General features: G+C 38.8%; 1 protein-coding gene and 1 pseudogene across 9 annotated transcripts in view; one reads left to right on the forward strand and one right to left on the reverse strand.

The window, feature by feature from the left end:
- Window positions 1–13,759, forward strand: part of LOC308567966 (uncharacterized protein) — a 433,265-nt gene that overhangs the window by 31,488 nt on the left and 388,018 nt on the right. For 7 of the 8 annotated variants that reach the window (XR_014000420.1, XM_081160216.1, XM_081160215.1 and 4 more), the window contains exon 1: window positions 6,441–6,544. The exons of the other annotated variant lie outside the window; for it this stretch is intronic. The gene's annotated coding sequence lies outside the window, so the exon portion shown is untranslated. Of the gene's footprint in view, window positions 1–6,440; window positions 6,545–13,759 lie in introns of those variants that run through there. 8 annotated transcript variants of the gene reach the window in all.
- Window positions 5,044–5,483, reverse strand: LOC308567878 (peptidyl-prolyl cis-trans isomerase A pseudogene; annotated as a pseudogene). Its single transcript has one exon. The product of its transcript is annotated as a peptidyl-prolyl cis-trans isomerase A pseudogene (transcript).

A 13,759-nucleotide genomic window follows, 5' to 3' on the forward strand; every position in this document is an offset into this window, starting at 1 on the left:
TTTCACAACTACTTATTCTGTAGAATTTTTAAAAAGTAATAATTAATCAACCCTTATTTAGTGTTAGCATTTCATTCAGAGAAGGGCTGGTTAGTGCTATTGTTTCATATAGACTCAGACATATCATTTGATGACAGTCTAATTTACCTGACTTCATTGATCTTTTCCTTTCTTTTAAAATTTTCAAATGGAATCTCCAGTGAATAAATTAGTAAATTTATCATTTTCTCTATAACACTGTCATAAGGACAGTTTGATAAAATAGCTCATTATAGTCAATGATGTGAAATATGAGTTCCATCAGCATATTTTCATCAAATGCGGCTACATAAATTAGTTTGCTATTATCAGGGACTGTGGAATGCAAAAATAAAATTAAGCATGCTATTATATTGGTTGAATTTTGGGACTGACCCAAGTGAATTAAAAGAAAAAATTGTAGTGACAAAAGAAAATCAAAGAAATCATCTAACATTAATCGACAAGTGATACCACTATGGGTGTAATGACTATGATTAAAATAAGTTCCCACCCCTTTCAAAGGCAGCCTTCAGGTCTACTTTTTATTTTTCTTTCTTTCTTTCTTTCTTTCTTTCTTTCTTTCTTTCTTTCTTTCTTTCTTTCTTTCTTTCTTTCTTTCTTTCTTTCTTTCTTTCTTTCTTTCTTTCTTTCTTTCTTTCTTTCAATGGAGTCATAGTTCTAAAATGTGATTTTTGTCTTTTTGGTGAAGCAAATCAAATGCTATGTATGATCAGACTGCTTGTTATAACTATTGTTTACATGGATAAAGCAATTGGCTGTACCTAGTGTATCTGTATTTTAAACCATCATTGTCTTAAAATGGGACATTTAAGAAGAAGTGTAGAAGTCATCTCCATTTCGACTGGTACATAATTAGTTTGTGGTGAATATACATATAACCATATGACTGAAAAGGCTGATATTAGATCGTTTCACTCCTACAACGATACAAAAGTAGCACATAGCCAATCACCACAAAGCGTTATGACACACAGTCATAGCATTTATTTTGTTCCTGTGCCTGTGGGTATACGGGGCTGGGTGTTGCTGGCTGGGATGCCGGCTGGGTGAGTCAGCTCCGTGAATTTCTCACCCTCTTCCTGGAACCAGCAAGTTTTTCTAGGTACATTCCTCTTACAGCAATGGTGGAAACACAGGAGGACAAGTAAAAACGTGAAGCTTCTTCAGGTCTAAGTTCAGGACTGGAACACAATGCTTTCCAAACATTGGTCAAAGCAAATCATGTGGCCAAACCCAAGTATACTCTACTGTTTGAACAGGGCGAACTGCGAAATCATGTGGCAAAGAATCAGATACAGGGAGGGCTGAAGACTTGGGCTGGGAATGAGATTTACCACAATATCAATCCCATTAAGATAATAGTTAATCTTAAAACACGGTGAGTCAGGCCATGATGCGATAAAAAGGAGATAAAAGGTTGTGCCTGCTTTTTTCACATAGGTATGTGTGGGTGTCCAACTAACCCATTGTAATTTAAATCCCTAGTGTATCCTAAGCACAAATGAATCAATGGTAAATACAGGCATGCTGCATTTTATTGCACTTTATTGCGCTTCCCAGATATTGTGTTATTTTTTTAACAAATTGAAAATTTGTGGCAAACCTCTGTTTATCAGCACCATTTTTCTAAAAGTATTTGCTCACTTTGTGTCTGTGCCACATTTTGGTAATTTTCATAATATTTTAAACTCTTAAATTATTATGTTATGGTGATCTGTGGTCAGTGATCTTGTAATGTTACTATTGTAGTTATTTTGGGGCACCACGAACCATGCCCACATGTTTCAAGCCCTCCCTCTGGATGATTGTGATATAGGACAGTGTATGAAGCACTACTCAGGGAGTTTTGATGGCCATTTCTCAGTTATTGGTGGATTTGGCCATTTTAGCATCTGAACCCCAGGTCAGAGAGGCATTATTTTAATAGATTTGATTGCTCCTATGTCCAAGGGGCATTATGAATGATGCGGGGGCTCTAAGAATGGTCACCCCATTCACACAGAGTTATTTTAGCCAACTATGGAAACTATGAACAATAGTATCTTTTGGATGCACCCAATTACACTGCATTGCTATTAACATGGCCTAGTTCTCTGTGATTCTGTTTTAGAATCTGTAGGTCTTCTTTTGTTGGACTTGCTTTGATTTTTAAAAAAAGGCAAAACTCATCTTGAAAGAGAACCACATTTATAATAGGAAGTCCAGAGACTTCAATGATTCTTCATCACAATGTCTTCTATTTTAACATTGCTCTAATTTTAGATTTTATTGTAACAAGACTTCATAAAAAGTTTAAAAAGACAATTTGTTCCAACAGCCTTCTATACTGATTTAGGAAGACCTAAACATGTGCATCTTAGAAAACAGTACGATATGAAAGGGTTTTATTCTGTGTGTGGGCAGGATGGGACATGGATCCAAACATTTAAAGTCTGTGGTTTGGGGCGGTCATGAAAACCAAAAACCTTGAAGTGGATCTGTCTTGTGGTTTGTTAAAAATAGGCATAAAAAGTAAAACTGACTGAAGATTCTTAATAAATGAAACTCTAACTGAAGATAAAAAATTTGATTATGTCCAGTGTTGTATGACATTTTACCGCTGCCTTTGACAAAGGAAGGTCTACAGATTCTAAAACTGAATCGCACTTCACCTCTTTCTCTTCACCCAAATATTTTAATATTTAAAATAAATAAAATTAAAATTTATAATCAATAGAATGGAGCAGTAAAACATTTCTTAAATTTAGCCCCAGCCATTTTGCTAACTATGTATACCACCTATATATAGGGCTCCATGTTTGAATTGCCTTAACATGATTTCATTTCTATTTTTGCATTTCATCTCAATCCTATCTGCTTGTTTGTGGATTAGTAACAATAATTTGGGAATAAAATAATTGAATAGTGAATGAGCTGGTGATTAAATGGAGATTAAGATTTTGAATTGTTACAATAAAACATAAAAAAAGACATTCTGAAAGGTTAGAGTGTGAAATTTAAATCCCCATGTTCCAAATAGTTTAATCTGGATATTATGTTTAGATAAATAAGAGAAACTAATTAGCAATTAGATTACTTTGTTAGAATAATTCCTGGTTTTGGGTGGCAGCTGAGATCAAGAAATGAAGTTGAATATTTAAAAAAATGTTTGAATAGTGGTAGAATTGAATTTAGGGATGGTGCCTATGAGTCAGAATGAAAATCTTTGTTGGTGAAAGTTTTTATTCCATTAATTTTTTTGTATTGAAAGGAAGTTTTTCAAACTAAATTATGGGCTGTGAATAAATACTTTGTAGCAACTTCAGAATACCATCTCTGTGAGTGAGACTCTAAGATTTGCTGTGCCAGCTGCAACTTTTGGAGGGCCTGTAGGAAAATTCTTTCAGGCGGCTCAGGGATCTGGCACAGTGATAGGAATGTGACCGTGTAAATAGCAGGTACAGGATTAGCTAACCCTCCTGGGATGTGCAGAACTAAGCAGCCTACTTCTGTAAACATGGAAACCAGTTAAAAAGAACCTAAGGGATGTGGATTCTTTTATTGGAACTAAAATAAAGTCTACTTGTGGTCTTTGCATTTGGGGATGCAGATTTTTGATCAAATTTAATTTTAGGCTAATATTTTCTTCAACATACTGAGACCAAAGAATTTAGATTTATCACCGTTTCTTTGTTGAGCTATGGAAGCCTATAGTTATTGCACAGAAGGAAGAGGTGTGTTTGTGGGGAGGTGTGTGGTTGTAGGTTGGATGTGGGTATGTGGAATACACAGTGTAGTGTTTAAAAGAAAAGTCGGGAAAAAAAGAAAGTAATAGAGGAATTTGAAAATTATGATTTTAATTTAGTCTCTTAGAACTTAATGTAAATTAAACTTAGTTAAGAAGCCCAGCCAGGGTGGCTCAGCAGTTGAGCATTGACCTAGGATCCAGGAGACTGAGGTTTGATTCTGGGTCACAGGGCACATGCCCAGGTTGCTGGCTTGATCCCCAGCAGGGGGCGTGCAGGAGGCAGCCGATCAATGACTCATCAGTCATGTTTTTCTTTCTCTCTCCCTCTCCTTTCCTCTCTGTGAAATCAAGAAAGACATATTTAAAAAAAAATTTAGTTGAGATACATTTTTATGGAAAATTGTTTTCATTTTTTTCACACTATTTTCTTCCAGGCCTCAGGTTCTCTAATTTCAACTTTTAATCTCTATCCTTCATAAAGATAAATCTGTGCCTTGTTTAATTTTTGTACCCATAAATTAGATAATATTATGGCATACGAAATGGCTCAGCTACCAAATGTATAGAGCTATGTCTTCAAGAAGGAAGCAGTGTTTGTTGGTGGCCTGTTTTATAGCTATATTTCAAGAAGAGTCCACACTGTATTGTTTTGCACTCCCTAGAACCAAGAACTGCATTTCTGCCCTGTTTCCTGGTTTGATAATAAATTGCATTTACAGGTTAGGGCTAGTTCTTTTGAAACACTTCTAACATTTTTAGGTCCTAGTTTTTCATGATCAGTGTGCCCACTTTTTATTATACCAGTACTTTTGTGTCAATAACACATAAACCAAAGCCAAAAAGTAAAAAAAAAAAATAAATAACCACCACCACAAAATCACCTGCAAAACAGTCCCCTCAGGTGTGTTGGAAAACAAAGGAGACATGTCCTTGCGTTATATTTGAGCCTCTGAAAACTCTTGGTTATCTGTTTGTCACTCTTCAAGTGGCCTATTCAGCTATCTTTTGCTGCCTAATAACTTACCCTAAAACTTAGCAGCTTAAAACAATAAACATTTCTTTTTTTAAGTTGTTAAGCTTTTATTTCATAATCATAAACTTAGCTCTGCAATCCAGCTAGACCTGGAAGGGGTAAGGAAAATATGGAACCCAATGAACTGCAGGGAGAGCACAAAGATTATAGAACATTCCAAGCAGATGGGGGTGAAGGGGGGCTCTCCTGAGCTACAGAAGGAATGGTCTGGTGGTTAAGATAAAATGCAAGTCAGATTTTATTAGAGTTGTCCACAGTCAGCAATGGTGATCTTGCTGGGCTTGCCATTCCTGGACCCAAAGCGCTCCATGGCTGCCACAGATCCACGCCTTCTTTGACCTGGCCGAACTACATGCTTGCCACCCCACCAGTCTGCCTGGGCAGTGCAGATGAAAAACTGGGATCGTTTGTGTTAGGTCCTGCATTTGCAGTGGACAAGATGCCAGGACCCATATGCTTCAGGATGAAATTCTTATCTTCACATTTCTCCCCATAGATGCATTTGCCGCCTGTGCCACTGTGGTGTATGAAGTCACCACCCTGGCACATAAATCATGGAATAATTCTGTGGAAGCAGGAACATTTATAACCAAATCCTTTCTCTCCAGTGCTCAGAGCACGAAAGTTTTCTGCTGTCTTTGGAAATTTGTCTGCAAACAGCTTGAAGGAGACGTGGCCCAAGGGCTTCTTGCATCTAAGATAGCTAGTAGACAGTTCATGAATAAATCTGTTTTCACTTGGTGGTGTCCATTAAGCTTTTCTTTAGCATTTTAATCAATGAATTAGCTATATTATAACATAGTAAGTATGTTATATATAACATATTATATATAATTTTCAGATAAGACAAAACTCGAGAAAACTTGAAAAGATCAGAACAAGAAAAATTGAACAGAGTGTTAAACATGGGATTGACTTGGAATAGATTTAAATTATTGTACTAGGTTTAAAAAATCAGGTTGAAGAAAGATTTTATAAGCTCCCATTCTGTAAGAAATAGTTAAGGAAACTGGAGATGTTAAACTAGAAAAAGAAAGATTTAGGGAAGTATGGTAATTTGCCTTCCAGTATTTAAAGACTCACATGCAACAGGGATTAGATTTATTTTGTATAATCCTTCAACTACAAATGAAACTAGGACTTGGGGCTTTGGAGGAAAAGTAGATTTTGATAAGGTCGAATATCCTAGTAGAGTTGTTCACAGTGAAAATGGGCACCTGGAGAAGTACTGGCCTACCTTGTTGCTGTATAAAGCATTTAAACCTGATCTAGGTGACTATATGGTGGATTGATGGGAAGGTGAGCTGCATGCTTTATAGAGACCACAGGTCTCAGAGTTTCTAGGAGGTTAAAGAATCCAAGCACCGGATCTTTAAGAAGAGATGATATGGCAAGGTCAGCAAAGGATAGGCACTCCAGCCACAAATTCCTTGACACTCCTTTCATCAAAATAAAGGTCAGTCTGAGTGACTCACTTCTAATAATGAATGTAGCAGAAGTCTTTCTCCATGATTTGTGAGACTAGGTTAGAAAAGATGATGTAGCTTCCACTGGACTCTCTTGGGATGCTTGCCCTTGGAACCCAGCCTGCGCTCAAGTCCAGATTTATATTTACCGAGTGACCTGCCTAAGTCATTTACCTCTCCCACATTTAGCAGTCACATGGCAGGACCACGTGTAGATATTCTAGCCACATCTTCAGCTAAGGTCCTAGCGGGAAGCCATCATCAAAGGGCAGAACTGTGAGTATACCGGCTTTCAGATGGTTCTATCACCCAGCCTTTGAGCGCCCCCAGCTGATGCTGCATGGAACAGAGGGGAGATGTCCCCATTGAGCCCTGGCGGGATTGTTGAGTGTTTTGACCATTTTTTACTTTTGGTGAGGTATGGTGAGGCCAGATACAGATGAAGAGAGAGAAACCAGAAGGAGTTTTACAATTTTTGTTAAACTCACAGTTCCCTGGGGGTGAATGTGACATGCTACAAGGAGTCACTCAGAGGAAGCACCAGGGCCTGTTACAGGTCAGGGGGAGGCAGGAGTGCTTTTATTGTGGTTTCTGTAGGGAGAAAAGAGAAGGCAGGACAAGTAGTTTGAGGATTGGCTAATTTGAATAATATCAGAAGATTCTAGGGTAGAAGGGTTGTCCCTGCTTGTCTGGTACCTGGTCCTGGGGTGATTATGGGGGGTTCATAGTAACTCAGAGTATGAGAGCCAGATAGGGGAGGTGCTAGGGGAGGTGCTTGGAGGTGTGGCCTTAACCAGCTGCTCAAGAAGGGGAAGGGCCTTAAAACTGGGTCAAAACAGAATTTATAAAATTATATTATTATGAGCAAAATAAGTGTTGACATTGTTTTAAGCTACTAAGTTTTGGGTAATTCATTATAAAGCAATAGATAATTGGAGTACTTGGACTACTGGAAATTGAAGAAACCAATAAGATGGAGTGTCTGTTGCATGCTTCTACTGGCTTCTAGGGCTCTTTCGGGACCCAGAGGGGTCTCTCTGAGCAAGAGTTCAGATTTATTGATTTACTGGGTCAACATGGGCCATAAAACCTGGCCTCAAACTATTTCTGTGGCTCTTTTGATGTCCCAAGGGCGTGCTTTCCGCAGGTCCTGCCAGGGCCGCAGTGAGAGAGGCACTTTTTGGGTTTGGAAGGAAAGGAGGTGTGTCTTGGTTTAATCTGGTGATGAAGGGGTCTGTCTCAGTTTGGGTTTCTCTCAATGTAAAGCTTGAGAAAAGAATGTGGGTGCTTTATTTGGGAAGTGGTCCCAGGAAGCAGGAATGAGGGAGTGGGAGAGTTAGAGATGGAGGAAAATCCAATATAAGGGGGTGTTTTCAAGGTTGTTGTAGGAAACAAGGCCTTGATTTTTCTGGGACCCCCTGAGCAGCATACATCTTAGAAGTATCCTCCAGTAGGATAGGAGTTGGATATTTATCCAACTCTTCTCATTTCCCCTTGGGTTGAGGGAGTCCCTGAGAGCAACCTCTGGACTGTGCTTGTACATGAGCTCAGACGGCTTCTGTGGCTGAGACTCAATTTCTATGTGTTCAAGACAATGTTCTGGGACACCAGAGGAGTCTGTCACAAAATCCGAAGAGGAAAGTACACTGAAATTAGAATCAAAGGCCTGAGTTTTCTCATGGGTAGAATGAGGTTATAGTGTCAGGTGACATTAGTGTGGAAGAAATGGAGCCAAGGGCAGAGCATCACTCGGGGAGGTGAACTGGCTGGCTGCCCAGGGGCCTCGGGAGGAATTACCCATAATCCATGGAGACTAGAATTTGCCCTCCTGACAGTGGTACTTCTTCCAAGGCAAGATTTCTTCACCAAATTCATGGAGATTGATGTATAAACCAACGTGGAAATGTATTCATTTAGAATGAGATCACTGGGATGAACAGTGGTATTCTTTGGCTAGGAACACTGTCTTTGTAGGCAAGCTATATTAGAAGTTCGTTCAAAGTCAAAATGTTACGTGGGTATAGCATTCAAACAAAAGTAGCTGGTGACATGGTTTGAATTTTGGAGCAGCAGGGTAAGGGTAGCCTGATGTATCTTTTTCTACAATAAGGATATCAGCTCCTCTGAATTATCCAGTGACCTTCACTATGAATGACTTTGTCACTGGAAAATATCTTCAAACTTGCCTTATGCATGTCTGGGAGTCAATTGGCTTTTGTAAATCAACTTTACCTCCTACCACTATGCATTGTATTGATTTTGTGGTGCAATTCTCAGAGGACAACCTTTTTTTTTTTTTTTTAAACCAAACTCTATAGGGGGCAATTCATCCTCTGTGCCGCCTGAGCATGGTCCATAAAACCTGGCCCCAAACTATTTCTGTGGTTACTGTAGAGTTTAAATGACACTGTTAAACTGATGAACATTGGGTGCATTATTATTTGCGTTATTGAATCATGGGACCCAGTAGGCAATAATGGGCTCTGGTAAGTAGAGGAAAGAATTTGGCAACCAATGAAATAGAAAAGTACTTTTAAGAATGCCTATTTGGTTGAGGAGTTAAAGGACTTTTCTAATCATGAGCAGAAGAGCTGATGCTATTTTAGTTTTCCATTAGCCAAATGCTGTGCTTAAGGCCAGACTATTGTTGACCGAATTATAAATTGATCTTAAAACTACTGCGAAGGATTCTTATTAGGAATTGTCAAGTCTAGTAAAAAGGAAAACAAATATTTATAAGTTTGGGCTTATTGAACATAAAATAATAGCTTTTAAAAGATACATTGAAAAGAAATAGCACTAATCTAGGAGACCTGAGTATTTGCCTTGTTTTGCTGACTAAAAAGTTGTATGACTTTGGCCGATTACCTCCCTGGGATTCACATTTCCTCACTGTTAAAAAGAGGGCTAGATTAATTAATCCTATTTATATGTCAGCTCTAAAACTTCTCTAATACAAATAAGTAAGGATTCTTGGTGGGTGGGGACAATCACATAACTTTTTAAAGTGTGAATGTTTTGGAGGGAAGTGAGAGGTGGGAGGACCTTCACTTTTCATAGACGGGAAATCACTAATCTATATTCCAGGAAGTTACAGTCTAACATTTCTAATTTTCTGACAATAGAAAGAAAATACTTGTGGAAAGTCTATAGGAAGTTCCTAATAATGGTGAACAACCATCCCAGTTTGCCTGGATCTGAGAAGTTTCCTAGGAATCAGGACTTTCACTATTAAATAGAGGACAGTCCTGAGCAAAAAGTGATGAGTTGGTCGTCTTACTCCCAACATGCAATCTGTGTTTGTCTTAGTCTGTTTGAACTGTTATATCAAAAATACCACAGACTACTGTCAATTAAATAACCCTTATTTCTCATAGTTCTGGAGGCTAGGAAGTCCAAGATCAAGGCACTTGCCGATTCCATGTCTTGTGAGGACCTGCTTTCTGGTTCATAGAGGGTCCTTTTCTTACTGTGTCCTCATGTGACCAAAGGGGTGAGTGAGCTCCTTTGGCGTCTTTTTTTAAAAAAAATTTAAAAAAAAGATATATCTTTATTGATTTCAGAGAGAGGAAAGGAGAGGGAGAGAGAGACAGACAGAAACATCAATGATGAGAGAGTTATTGGAGATGGCGCCCGCAGCCCGGCCATGTGCTTTGACCGGGAATCAAACCTTGATCTCCTGGATCCTAGGTCGATGCTCAACCGCTAAGCCACACCCGGCCAGGCTGGCCTCTTTTATAAGGGCACTGATCCTATTCATGAGGGCTCCACCCTCATGACCTAATCACCTCCCAAAGGCCTAGCCTCCTAATATCATCCCATTGGGGAATAGGTTTCAGCCTGGGAACTCTGGGGGGGGGGGGGGCGGCGGGACACATAAACATTCAGTTTATAGCAGCATTATTTTAATATCGGCTCCAAGCTGCCCCATGTATAATAGTCAAGTGGTAGGAATAGTTGCTGCTAATAAACTTCAAACTCTACAAATGGCATTTCTAAAAGGCACCATTTAAGTGATGAGCACAGCAGTGAAGTCACGGGTGGGGGAATATGCAGAGAGGGAGGTGGATTAGAAGAGGAGAGGACAGAACTGAGTTTTCCCAGCGTTAGGGATCCAGTTGCTCACTTGCGCCTTCAGTGTTGCTGGGTTCCTCCTCTGTGTGAAGCACAGGGCGAGTTGCTAGAAATGAAAACAGACAAACAAGCAATTAATAAAACAGGAACACTCCCTCATGAAATTTATTTTAATCTACCTTGTTGCTATTGACTTTGTCTTCCCTTCCTGTCCCAGAGTGCTCTCCTGCAAGCACCTCAGGCACCTTGCTGCTGAGCCCAGGGCCTAGCACTTGGTAGGCCCTCAACAAATATTTGTTGAATTGAATTTTTATTATTCCCTCTGCTCTTTCTGACTTTTAAAAAAACCTCTTTTCCCTTCTTTGTCTCAAAGGATTCCACTAATATTTTTTCTCTAGGACTCAAAGCACTTGGCAAACATTTTCCAAGATCTTTACAGCCTGTCTCTGAAATAGATAAGAAGTACCCTGATAGCAATTGTACCCATCACTGGCTATGGGCTCTCTTGGTTCTCTTATATCCTATTACTGATGGTTCATTTGAGCTTCCACAGCAGGCCAAGACACAGTTTAATAGTTCTCATGGCTCATTTTGGGCATTCGCAGGGCAGGAGTTTCAGGAAATATGTGGACTTCAAAGGTACTTATCGTAGGCAAATTTAGATAAAAGCAAACAGCACAATAAATATGCCAAGTATAGGTAGGCCTCATGTTCCCCAGCACAGGGCCTGTAAAGGTCTCCCGAGGACATAAGCCAGAAAGAGCCACCTGGAGTTGTAATTTTCCAGTCCTTCTGGAGATTTAGGTGAGGTCATTGCTGTTGATTCCATTTTGGAGTTTGGCAGCAGGAAGGGATCTTGGGATTTAACTCTGTCCGAGTGTCACTACATTGAAAATAGAACAAAATGGTAAGACATTTATGACAAGGCTATTTGCTTTTTGCATAATTTCTAGAATTGAAGAGCTAAAAATATTGCTAAGTTAAAACAAAAATCCTTAATTAATTCCCATCACATTTTAGTGAGATAGATGAAGAATATGTTAATTTTTTTTTTAATAGAAGGGACAACTGAATCCCTTAGTAGTTATTGAATGCCACACATCAAATTTACAACAGCAATACAGTCAGACATCTGTTATAACACCACAAAACATTTTTTGGTCTCAGCAGGTGTTTTACATTTGAAGCGATCTAAACCGGTGGACTTTGCTCAGATTGTAGTCACAAACTGTATAGTAGGTGCACTGTCTTATCTAATTTTCTTATCTATCAGTGTGAGCTGATACTTACATTGTTAATGGCCCTTAAGTCTAAATGATTGCCCCATTTTAGGCAGGCAGTTTGTGGATAGATGAGCCTTTCTGTAATTAGGTCATCTCTCGCATTTGGGCAGGAAAAGTCCTTAAACTTGGAAATAGCGATGGGAAAATTAATTGTCTTGACAACAAAGCAGTAAAACCAGCCTGTTCTTTATGCACGTGTATATATGTGTATGTGCACATCAAAGTGTATGTGTGTCCATTTGTGTGTTATCTACTTGATTTTATTATAGGTCATTAGCAACTCTTAAGAAAAAACAAAACTAAGAGTCTTGATGAGAAAGATGCAGTAGGAAGTAATTAGCTAAGGTATAATCCTTTCTAGCCACTACTCTGAAGATAATCATGCTTTAAAAAAAAAGCATGTTTATCTATCCATTCATGCACGTACCCATCCATCCATTCATCCATCCATTCATCCATCCTTATATCATCTGTCTGTCTATCATCTATTTATCTGTCTATCTATCTGAATTAATACATTCACATGGTTAAAAAAAATCACAAAGTGTAAAAAGTTGATAGTTACAAGTCTTCCTCCTATTCCCTGTCTCCCATATGCCAAGAACCCTCAGTCATAGGCAATCATTCTTCTTAATTTCTTACATATCCAGATTTTCAGAGTTTAAAAAAATTATATAAAATCCAATTAAAATATGTTATTCCAGATACTCTTCTGCAGCTTGTTTTTGTCACCTAAAAGGATCTTAGCAATTGTGACTTAGCAAGATGTAGAAAGCTACCTCATATTTTTTTCCAGCTGCATGGTACTTCATTGTTTAGATCAGTATTTTTAAAATATGTATGTGCATCAGAATCACTTGGAGGGGTTGTTAAAATATAGATTACTGAGCTCTATCCCTAAGTGCCTGATTCAAGAGGTCTGGGGTAGGGTCTGAGAATTTGCATTTCTATTAAGTTCCCAGGAGATGCTAATATTATTGTCTGGAAACCACACATACCCTATTATAAGATCACAAATAAAGCAGTACATCTTTATGACATTACATTCTAACATCAGCTCACTGCATTTAGACAAACCTGCCCTTAAAACATCCCAAGCCTGGCCGGCGTGGCTCAGTGGGTTGAGTGTCGATCTATGAACCAGGAGGTTATGGATCAATTCCTGGTCAGGGCACATGCCTGAGTTTCGGGCTTGATCCCCAGTTGGGGGCATGCAGGAGGCAGCCAATTGATGATTCTCGTCATTGATGTTTCTCTCTCTCTCTCTCTCTTCCTCTCTCTGAAATCAATAAAAACAAATTAAAAAAAAAAGGGTAGCAATGGAAGAAGGACCTCTCTGATTTTCTAGCTCACCTTTGGGGTAGGAGAAGGACCTTAGTCCCTTCAAATTGTCTCATTCCAAATCCCAGATTGTAATATGAATGCTTCTCTCATATTTTCAATAGCAATTTTCTCTCTGTTGGTTTTCTCATCTGGTCTTCTTGACCATGGCATTTGTAGTTTGAACACTTCTTTGTCTCAAATGAAGATTTATTTGGGGCTTTACTGCATGAACTTGCCAATTTAATGTTCCATCCACTACCACATAATTCTTACTCGGAGAGTCAGAGAATAATAGAAAAATAACATAGAGGGAATATGTCTTAGGCTATCACTTTAAGAGTGTATATTCTCAGGGACTATTTGTGGAAATGAGGAGATGCTCAGGACATATTGAGTAAAGAGATCTGTAGAAGCTCTGTGAGCTAAAGCCTGATGAGTTGATAAATGCCTTGAAGGACTCCTTACTGCAGCAAACCAGGAATGGGCTGGATTCCTCCTTGGACGAGTCACTGTCTGGGTCACTAAGGAAGTCTGGCCAAATGCTCAGGCTATGCATACCCTTATGTTTGAGGTAACCAAGACTGTGGACACCGTTATCAAGAGCATTGAAATCTTAGCTTCAGGAAACTCACTGAGCAGTGCTACAAAACTGAAATATTTCTGTTCATCAATCTCTTGGAATCTACTGGGCTAGATACCCTCAAGAGTTAGCTCTTTAATTTAACCTTTTATACTAATATTTATCTTTTTCTTTCTAGGCATCACTTTTTTATTTTTAAAGATTATTTTATTGATTTTTAGGGAGAGAGGA

Source organism: Miniopterus schreibersii, assembly GCF_964146895.1.
Source record: "Miniopterus schreibersii genome assembly, chromosome: 15".
NCBI classification, from domain to species: Eukaryota; Metazoa; Chordata; class Mammalia; order Chiroptera; family Miniopteridae; genus Miniopterus; species Miniopterus schreibersii.